The sequence below is a fragment of the Macrotis lagotis genome, chromosome X (assembly GCF_037893015.1).
Source record: "Macrotis lagotis isolate mMagLag1 chromosome X, bilby.v1.9.chrom.fasta, whole genome shotgun sequence".
Lineage (NCBI taxonomy): Eukaryota > Metazoa > Chordata > Mammalia > Peramelemorphia > Peramelidae > Macrotis > Macrotis lagotis.
Genome location: NC_133666.1, coordinates 497,618,265 through 497,629,888, shown reverse-complemented (window position 1 = coordinate 497,629,888; position 11,624 = coordinate 497,618,265). Strand labels below are relative to the sequence as shown.

The 11,624-nt window shown below is 32.4% G+C and overlaps 1 protein-coding gene across 4 annotated transcripts in view; it reads right to left on the bottom strand.

The window, feature by feature from the left end:
- Positions 1-5,277: 5,277 nt before the first annotated feature.
- LOC141499990 (zinc finger protein 236-like) overlaps positions 5,278-11,624 on the bottom strand; it is a 150,715-nt gene continuing 144,368 nt past the window's right edge. For 2 of the 4 annotated variants that reach the window (XM_074202825.1, XM_074202823.1), the window contains one exon: positions 5,278-11,624. This exon is cut by the window's right edge and continues 713 nt beyond it. The gene's annotated coding sequence lies outside the window, so the exon portion shown is untranslated. The other 2 variants (XM_074202822.1, XM_074202824.1) reach the window with 1 other exon arrangement.

Genomic DNA, 11,624 nt, shown 5'->3' with positions numbered 1-11,624 from the left:
ATATATATATATATATACATATATATATATATGTATATATATATATATATATATATATATATATATATATATATATATTACATCTTTGAACTAGGTTGCTGGATATATTTTCTCTCTGTAGTTGTGTTTTCTCTCTTGTAGCTTCACTCCCCAAAATAAACTCTGCAATATAGTTGAGTTTAAAAGTCTACATTGTGCTCAAAAGTGGAAAACTTTAAAATGATTGAAATAAAAATAAATATTTAATGCAATTTGGATGAGATGTCTTATTTCACTATGTAAAGACTTTCAAAATGTGAGTGCCTATAAGGCAGGGGCTTTGGGTCTTAAGAGTTGATTTTTGTAGCACCTATCATAGAAATAAAGATTGTACAACTTTAGGGATTCTTCTTAAATATTTATTAGAGCGGTTTAGATAACAATGAAATATGAGTAAAGGGGCAAATTTTTCAAAGCACCTAATGGAAATATTTATAAATTACTAGAGTCCAAAAATCCCAAAAGGGTTATTTTGAAATACATTGGGCATTTCATTTATTATGCACATTGGTATTTTAAAGCTTATTTTGAAATTTTTTTTCTTTACCTTTTGTCACTAGTTCTTTGGAGATAAGAAATGGGAACAATTGGCTCATTTTTTACAGCTGGTCATTTCTGATTTATAGAGGAAAATGTATTATTGATTTTTAAATCTTGCCTTTATACAAAGGTTTGCTAACTTGAGGACCTAATTCATTCATGAAATATTTCCTGAGATCCTAATATGCAAAAGGTCTAGTATGAGTGGTGAGGGCTATACAAATGCATTAACTATGCTTGCCTTATTATTTGGGAAGAGTAGGAGACAAGCATTCAGAAAATGACAACATAAAGAAAAATAAAACTGCCTTAAGAGTACAAAGTTGTGATGAGCTTTTGGACTAGGGAAGACTCATAACTGCTTTGGGAAGAATCAAGACTTCATGGAGGAGATGGCATTTTTGTAATGGGCCTTAACACAGCATTAAGGACAGGTAAAGATAAAGGCAGGAGAAACATAATGAGCTAAGATGGTAAGTTTAAAAAGGGAGTATTTCAGTATGGGATGTTGGGCAGGAATGAAGTGTGACATATAGGTAGAAAGACATTGCACCTAAGGGATGGGACATACTCTGAGTGTCAAGTCTTACTTAATTCTGCAAATTATTTTGATTAATAAAAGTCTCTGAGGAGAGTGGTGGGCAAATCATTTAGAGAGAGAAGAATATGGAAATGAGATCATTTAAGAGGCTACTGCAGTCATCTGGGTCAAGGGTAGAAGAACAAGGCAACTAGGTGGTAAAGTGGATAGAGCAATGGTCCTGGAGTCAGGTGTAGTTGAGTTCAAATCGGACCTCAGATACCATGTAGCTGCATGACTTTGGGCAAGTCATTTAACCCCAAATGCCTTTCCAAAAAAGAAAAAATGAAGACAACAGTATAGTTCTGAGATAGGATCTAAGTTCCTTGAAGGCAAGACTAATTATTTTATACTTTTAGGTTTGTATCCCTATAGATCATAGTAGGTGCTTAAAAATGTTTATTGACTGATTTAGAATCAATAGGACACCAAGACTAATGATGAGGAAAAGGTGAGGTCAAAGATGACTGATAAATACTAAGGTGTCCATATGTTAAAACATTTCATGTCTGCCCTTTTTTTATTGTTTTGGAGACAGATAAATTACATAAAGCTCAAAAAACTATTTTCAAAAGTTTCTATAAAGTTATTTTGGTTATATGTTCAATATCAATCTGTTTAGCATGGTTATAGAGCTTATATCAGATTGCTTTCTGTCAGAGGGTGGGAGAAAAATTGTAAAACTCAAAACCTTGCAAAAAAAATGACCAGTAATAACTACCATTGCATGTAGTTGATGAAGTATTTAAAAATTTTAAAAGATATCTTAAGTTATTTCAATACATTTAAAAGTAAAAATTTTAAATAAATGTAGTTGAGGTAAAATCCTGTTCTTTCTTTGAATCCACAATTTTTTGATAGATTAACTTGAGAGAGAAAAAGTATTTATTGAGTTTATTGTAAAAACACTAGACAAATAGAAAAAGAGTACTTTCAATGCTTTTTTTTAAAGTTTTTGCCAAGGCAATGGGGTTAAGTGACACAGCTAGATAATTATTATAATGTCTGAGGTTCACATTTGAACTCAGGTCCCTCCTGACTCCAGGGCTGATGCTCTATCCACTGCACCACCTAGCTGCCTCCTCAACACATTTTAATGGGAATAGATCAAACATTTAAAAGTTTTCAGCTTCAAAATAGATGGCAATTAAGAAGTCCATGGCCATTAAAGATACATTGACAAAGTAGGTCATAATGCATTTATTGCCATCACCACTGACAAATCATTAATTTCTGATATTGAACCATTTTACAGTGACAAGAACTTTGGAATCTAGAACCTTCTTTGCCACATCCTCATGGGAAAATGCTTCTTAGGATGATGGCTTCTGGAGCAAGGCAATGGAAGAAGGGTCATTAGGCTGGGGAATGCCACCATTTCCTGGACTCTTGGGTTTACCTGCAATTATATTGGTGGTAGCAAGGAAGATGGTAGCAAGTTCATGCCACCTCCTTTCTTTCCCATAGGATGCCCTCTTGTTTGAGATAGGGTGGCTCTCAATGAAAAATGAGAAAAATATCTGACTTTAGCTTTTGAATCCATATCTAAGAAAATCTAGATCAGTTAGTTAAGTTACAAGTTATTTGCTAAAATAAGTTGAAGCTACATGGTTAAGATCAACATATATAAAGTCCCATGAGTGAAAATTTTTCCACCTCCCCCCACTGTTGGAATATATGTTAACAGATTCAGATGTCAAGATACTTTGTTAAACCTAAAAGTTAAGTTGTTCTTTTTCATTGGATTCACTAAAAAATTTTTTTAATTAATGTCTTCCTTTACAGAAAATACTTGTCTTCATTCAATTCAACCTTTAAGCAGCACCCTTGGCATTAACATAAAACAAAGTAGAACAATTAATTCATGACAATGAAAGAACAGAAAGAATTACTAGGCATTGTTAATGGTACACATCAGATCCAAAGAGAGGATTGCTAAATAGACGGTTATAGAGAAACAAGGTAAACAATGAAAGGATGAACTGGAAAAGGAACATGTGGATGGAAAAATGACTAGAGTGGAAAAAGGGGATTAGATAAACAGAGGACAATTTTATGAGAAACAAATTATACATTTTTCAACTTATACTTTTCTATTCAATACAGAAGCTTTCAACTGGTTTTCTCTTTCTCCTCCTCTCTTCCACACACAAAAAAATGCTTGTTTGCAAACACATTTGTTACATTTTCTTTCTCTATTGTACATATAGATATTAAATTCAATTCTATCGAGTACCTATAGCATACAAGGTACTGCTGTATAGAGGATGCAAAGATGAGTTAAGACCCATTTCTAAGTCTCTAGGAACTTACAATGTAATAAGAAGGATTAGGTACATAGTGCTGTAGAATGGGAGATGTTTCTAAAGAAGAAAAAGATACTAAACAACTTCAGGCAAAGAAGAGATTTTATTTTGTGGGAAATGAGAAATTATTGAATTTATCTGACAAAGGGAGCAAAATGGTGAGAAAGTACATTAGACTGATCTGGAAGTAGTGTTTAGGATTGTAGTGGATGAGATGGAAATGGAAAAACCAATAGGAGGTTACTTAAATAGGCCAGGGCATGGTAACAAGAAGAATGGAAAGAAGAAAAAGACAAGTTAGTAGGGCTTGCTTCTAATTAGAACTGAACGGGAAAGTAATAAGTTAAAGAGGACTACAAATAACAGCTGATTGAAGGAGTAAAATTATCAATAATCAATAATAAAAATTATCAGTATAATAAAAAATATCAATAAAATTAAAAATATTGACAACTGTTATCTTCAAGATTTAGAACCCCAAATGCACACTGAGGTGAATAAAGAAGTTGATGTGGGAAAAAAATATTCTTAGAATTAAACTTATACTATTTTCAATGATGTGGTCATGCATTTGAAATAATTTATTGCACGTGTAGAACAAATGCTATATGATAGGTATTATTATTTCAAGTCATATCAACAATTATTTATTAAGCAACTAACTATTCTTTAAGCCAAGAGCTGGTAACACAAAGAAAAGAATAGTCCTTGCCCTCAAGGAGTTCACAATCTACTGGGGATGGGAGAGACAACGTGCAAACAACTGTGTACAAACAAGGTAAGCATACACACATAAACATGCAATAAAATGGAGATGTCAGAGGGAAGGCACCACGAGCACTGAGTATGAAGACTTTTTTATAGGTGGTGAGATTTTAAAGGAAATGAACCTAAACCTAATCCTAGGTAATAAGAGGTGAAGAGGGAGGCAATTATAGGCACGGCATGGCCGGGGCAGAGGGTGGGGGAGAAGAGGCTGGGGAGGCCCATGCAGTGAAATGACACAGAGAAGGAGGCTAGCATTGTATGTAAGGAATAGCAATAGTCATTGGATCATAAAGTATCCAGAGGTGAGTAAGTTACAAAACTGGAAAAGTAGGAAAGTGGCCAAATTCAGAAGTGGTTTAGAAGTTATTTGTTGTTTGACTCTGTGACTCCATTTGCAGATTTTCTTGGTAAAGATACTAGAGTGATTTGCCATTTCCTTCGATTTATTCTACAGATGAGGAAACTGAGACAATGAGGGTGAAGTGACTTGCCTAGAGTCATAGAAAATCCAGATTTGAATTCAGGTCTTCCTGACTATCCACTGTGCCACGTAACTATTCTCGCAATAGCATAGAGGATTTTATTGTTGACTTTGAAGGCACCGGACTTTATTAAATAGAGAAATGGCATGGTCAGATCTATGTTTCAGGAAGATCATTTTGGTAGCTGAATGGAGGATGGATCGCAGGGGACAGAATTGAAGTAGAGAAACAAAAGTTACTGTAATAGCCAACAAATGAGGTGATAATGATCTGAAGCAGGGTTCTGGTAATATCAGGAGAGAAGGGGAAATGAGAAATGGAATCAATAGAATTTGACAACATATTAACATGCCAGCCTGGAGTGAGGAGCAAAGGATGTCACCTAGTGTTGCAAGCCTAGGTGATTAGGAACTTTAAGGACACTACATACCTAAAACTCTAATTTTATATGAAATAAAATTTATTTTAGAAACTTATATGATATGGTTTTTCCATAATTATAAATGACAAAATTTGATTATGAATTAAAATAATTCCCATTATAATGTGAACTCCTTAAGGGAAATGGTCGTTTTTGCTTGTCCCTATATACCCAGTGCTTATTAGCACGATGCTTGCCAACCTTAACACATGTTTAATGACTTCTAGGACTCATAGGTATGTTATTAGCTAAATACTGACCTTCAAAAAAGTACAGAATCCATGGATTCTAGAGTTGGAATGGATGTTAGCAATCTATGCTGACAAATGGAGACAGTTGATTAGAATCAATGACTTTTTCAAGGTCAGATCACAAGTAACAGGAGTATCTCATTTCCCAGTCTGGTCTTTGTATAGTAACTGATGGATAAATCTACTATTTTTCCTAATAATAAAGTCATGTTGGCACAAAGAAACATATAAAATATCTAATATGTGAGTAAGCCCTTTATAAATATTATTTCATTTGATCCTCAAAACGCCCTGTAAAATAACTTCTATTATCATCATCCTTATTGTGCTATTGAGGAAACTGAGGAAAACAGAGGTTAACATTACTTTCCCAAAGACACACAGCTAGGAAGTGTCTGATGACAGATTTGAATTCAAGTGTTCATGTCTCCAGGTCCAATGGTCTATCCACAGTGCCATGTAGTTGCTTTTACAAGAAAAGACTCAACAATCAAGGAAGAATTTTTTTCCTATAAAATATTCCAAAATGCTGAGATCTTAAATTGTGCTGATCTCAAGATCCTCAGATCACATATTTAGAGTCAGAGAGAGCACCTCAGAAGCTATCTAGTCCAATCTGTCACTTAACGGATGAGGAAATTGCAGTTCAGGGAGCTAAAATTACTTGTTCAGGGTTTTTAAAAAGTACCCAAAAAGCATTAGAGGCTGGTTTTGAACCCAGAATCAGTATTTTTTTCCTTTATAACAATGCTGAATCAAGACCCCTCAATATTTCATTTAAAAAAAATGCTCTACAAAAATTCATTTCAGAGTGCTTTATAAACTGCTGGTATTAGGGGGATTTTAAAAATAGAGGAAAAATAATGAAGAGGTGATTTTTTTTTCCCAATTAACAAGGATTTAGCCTTCAGAACATTAAACTTAAGGTAAAGGGCAAAATGCAAAAGTTTTAAAGATGGCAGTAAGTGAAATCCTACACTGTAAAACTGCAAGCGTTGAGAAGCCATTTCAACCAATGGCTTCATTTACCAGATGAGGAAATGATTTTAGTTTTTAGATTTTTAAGACTAAGAGGTTACCTCTATGTTGCCAGAGAGTGTAACTGAGGCAAAGATGAATTCTTAGTTTGAAATTTCAACTGGACAACGAAGATATAAGCTAAACTCTTAGAGGTGTTTAGGACCATATATTTAAAATATGACAGATTCTTAAGTCATTTAGTCCAAACCCCTTATTTTCCAGAGGAGAGAACTTGAAGCCCCAAGAAGTTGGTCCAAAGTCACACAAATAAAGTCAAAATTTGAACTCAGATCCTCTGACTTTAAATCTAGTGCTACTTTAACATTCAGTTCTTTAAAAAGATCTTTAAATGGCATATATGAAAACTAGAGTAGTATTTCAAGGAAATCCTAACATTCTATATATAGGGTGTACTGGCTCTATATTTCCATTTTCAAGTTTCAAAAGTTTTAAAAACTTTCTTCATTATCTTAAACATGTGAACCTAAAAACAGAAATCACTATCAAGAGATGATATCTTTTATCAAGAGACTATATCTTTTCAGACCATTCAAACCCCATACTATATACAATCACTAAAAATTAAAGAGTTCAAAAAATATTGGACCCATTTTATAACCACAGCAATTGGGGTCATGATCAATTTAAGACACCAATCCTTCATTTTTAGCAAACATACATAGAATGCAGCTGGGTTGTTTCCACAGACTTACCACAACACTCTGTTTCTGGAAACTTTTCTAGGAATCTGGGGGTTCAGCATACATAGATACTGAACTGGACTTGATGTATTTTTAATAGAAGCTAGACTTTGTTTCACTGCAGCTGACCCCAATGAGTCTGCCTTCTCAGTCTGGACCATCGTCCTGACAGCAATGTAGATGGGGAAGGCAGCTTATGTTTTTATTTCATGTGTCTTTTTCTTTTTTTTTTTTTTTAAGCTAGAAATGCCCATTCCTAGAACTCTCCAGTAATTGTGGCACCAGGATATGGACAGGCTTGTGGACAGTAGAGTGACATTACTCTTCTGCTTAGAACACTATATTGCTCATGACTTCCCTTCAATAAAAATGTGGACTAACTAGTATGTCTGAATCTACTTTTCTTCTGTTCATAATTCAATTTCTGAAGAGATAAGAATATATTCACAACTACAAAAAGTTCAGATGCTAATATTTAGTGTATGTGAAACAACACAATAAGAATAGTTCAGTAACATATAGAATACAACAAAAAGAGAATTTCTACAAATTTCAAGTATTGAGGGATTTTGTCCCAAACAGCATCTGTTGTCTGTGTATGTAGACAAGCTTCACAGTTTTTGAGGCTGTAAAATATAATTTAAGCCAGGGAGTTTAAAAATGCATAAAAATGTAACTGATGGAAAACAACAAAGTAATTTTCCCCTAAGCACAAAATAATTAAATATGCAGGAGCTTTTTAATAATATAAAATACTATTTTTATTTTTCAAAGCCAGTACATTTGGCTTTGGGCGGACTGCTTATGCAATTCTAATACAAAATTGGATTAAATAAATATCATCTGATGTATAAATAAACCACGAAACCAATTTGAAGGTAAAAAAAGTAACTCTTCCATAATTTAAAAAATTAACTTTCTAAATTTTCTACAGTTGTTAACCACCAAAAACAGATCATTCTGCTATGGTAGAATATGTAAAAGAATAAAACATGAATCCTGATTTCATCAATACAAAAGTCATCAAGCTATATATAGCAATACACATAAAAGATTAAGTGGCAATGTTTGTTAAAACTACTTGTTTCTCCCATAATTTACATTGAGTAACATGTATTTTAATTGTTTTAAACATTTGAATAGTCATCCAAAACAAGCTACAATAGTGTATTTTCTTTGGGGGAGGGAATGAATTCAAATTTGGACAACATTAATTGAATTTTTCACATGATTTATCAGTTCTACCAAGATAAATAGAAGTCTCTATGTCACGGATATGAAAGCCAACAATCTGGCACAAAAATACTTATATTCTCACCATTTAAAGACTCTAGAAGATATAAACGGGCTTTAAAAGTGCAACATTTTCATTGTGCTACTAAAATTATCAAAAATTAAATTAAAAAAGGTCCATAGGCACCCTAGCAGGGATTATATATTAGGGCAAACCCAAACCAAAACCTCTGATTTTTTCCAAATTTTGGCTCTTAAAAAAATCTAAGAAGCTTAAATAATTATAGATATAAATTAAGTGGGGGAAAAAAGAAAAAGAACTTGGATCAAATTACCACTTAGAGGATTTTACCTTGACAACTTCAATTCTTACATTACAATTTCTAGGAAACTATTAATAATAGTCACATCTTTGATTGACCATTTTGGCACACAACTATTGTAAATCTAAGCTTCTGGGAATATCCTTAAGCAAAAGCAACATGTTCTTCAAATGAATTTTCACATAAGTAATTTTATGTACAATTATGTATTCTTGTTTATAAAAAGATGTTACTGACATAAAATCCTGTGTGAAGATCAAATGACTTAAAAAAAGTGTATTTCAGAAATCACAAATGCTACTCTGGAAAAGGATAATTCACATGAAGAACACAAGCCCAATTTTTCCTTTTTAATCAGACATGTATGCATGCATCTATAGAAAGTAAATTATTACTAAGAGAATTTATAAAAGGAAAATTTTATCAATACTGCAAATGAAATATTTTTTAAAAAACATTTAAATGAATATAGTTTGGATTACAATTAAACTGTAGATTTGGGGGTAATTAAAGTCCAATTGAATTTTTTTAAAAAAAGATGATTTATCAGGACAAAGTCTAGTTTCTCATTTTATAAAGCTTTTTTTTTATTTCCAGCTTTTACCACTATAAAACTATGAATGCTATTACCCTTCCCCTATATAATTAACCAGACTGAGTACTAAATGAAATACTTTTTTAAACATACCCCAGTTTTAAGTTAAGTACCTTTGAAATGGAATTACTCATGTTAACTGCTATGTAATTATTTTACTGCAGAAGTCCTCTAAGCACTGTGTTGTTATAGGTTGAAAAGTGTTACTTCAATTTACTATGGAGAGCACTACTTAGGATGGTCAACGACTAGGAAAAAAGTCAAAGCATCTGGAGAGATATCTATTATCCAAACTCTCAAATAAAATACTCTATTTGCAGCTCATCTTCCAGAGAGATTTGACATATTTATGTCAAAACTTACAATGTTAACCTTTAGAAGCAAAGAAAATTAGTCATATTTAAAGACAATTTGAATTTGATTTTTTCCCCTCACTTAAGAAATTAGAAGATCTAACTCCATCTTTAACCTTTACTCATAGTTGAAGAAGAAAATGGTCATATTTCTGAGTAACTATTTCTGATCCACATTTAATTAAATCACATCATATATTATGTGAGATGTGAGAAAAGGTGTTTCTTAATATACTCAATATCTGAAAACCCTTCTTATATGCAAAGAAAAAAATTTTTCTAAGGAAGATTTTAAAAAAATATTCTATTATAAAAATCAACCTTTTAAAGTTTAGATTAACATCTAAATTGTTTTATAGGCCTCATACAAGAAATTTATTGTATAGGAGCAGCTTTTAATATTAGGACAACAAACCTGAAAAATTACATTCAAAAGTGAACATGTACAAATTAAGTTTTCTTGCTTATTTAAACTGGAAGAAGTCACAGAATAGATGGTAGGTGAATGTCTTCTCTTTCAAAACTCTTCTTCCCAAACTATCATTAGACTCTAAGTTTGTTAATAGTCTTTTGCATGTGCCCAGGATAAAAGTAACCAATATAGCTGACTTAACTAGACATCATATATAGAAAGGATGGAGCAAACCCCTGTTAAAACCTCATTTGTCTTAAGTTCAATGATAAAATAAACAAACAACTTCAATGTTGGGAATGCCCATAAAGCCACTGATATTTATCAATATTCCTAAAGTAGTGCCATACATTGTTTCAAAGGAAAAGTGCATAAAAATATAATCTCTACCATTCAAGGGCAATTACAATTCTCCAAAACAAATTGTTTGGAGTCAGGTTTAGCACTGACATTTATCGGAATCCCCAGGATTTATATAAATCCAGTACCACAAGAAGATTATTTCAGGTTTTTTTTAAAAACCAAACTTTTCCCCAAAAAATATACAATACACAAAGCCGTTTGGAAAAAAAGTAATATTATTTAACATTTTCTGACTTAAATATTTCCACATAACAAAAGGTATTTTCATATCACCAACTATATTACTTATATACATATTCCAAAAGTTAACAAAAGAATCAAAAGATGCCCTATCAAAATAACAGTGAAATGTCTCTTCCTTCAATGACTTGAAATGATCTTGTCTCTTAGTACACACAGCCCACATAATATTTACAATCAAACAAATGTATTTCTGAAACAAAGGTAGCAATGTGGGCACATAAAAACAATTATTTTTGGGGAAATAAAATAAAACCCAGCTTTATATTACATTATAATAAAATGAAGATTCATTTATTAATAAAATGAATACAATACTGATCTAGAAGTGCTCATGTGAAGTTGAAAACTTTGATGAACTCTCTATAATTGGGACTAGTACTATATTTACAAAATATACTGTTCAGCCACACAGAGGCCCATATATCTGTATATATACATACATATTTATATATAGAACATATAAATAATCTCAAAAGAACAAACTAAAATGAAGCAAAGAATTTTCCATCTTTGGAATGTTGAAAGGATGACTTGCACTAGACTCCAGTATAAGATTTGAATTTGGTTATGGACATATTTATGTGGCACCTTTAAGAAAAAAATTAAGCAGTTTGCTTAGGCAGTTTCAATGAAATAAAAAATATATTTGCTTACACACAAAGGAAAAATACTGGTGCATTCTGGATTCTTACAGGACACAGCAGAAACATATTAATTATTTGGGGGGGGGGGGGTATCCTGAGCTACAAGAGCTTCAGCACTAAGAGTCTAGTTTAATAGGGTAGGTACCTCCTGCCTTTAAAATATGGCTTGTGCTTTCTGCAAGAATCCAACTCAAAGAGTTGAATATATATGCAGTATATATGCTAATGCTAATCGCTTTGTTTGGACAGCTTAGTTTTGACTTGTATTTTAGATTCACCCTTTGAACTCTACTTGCTATTTTCATGTCCCAGATACTATATGCTAACTAATGATTAGTTACTTTTATTTG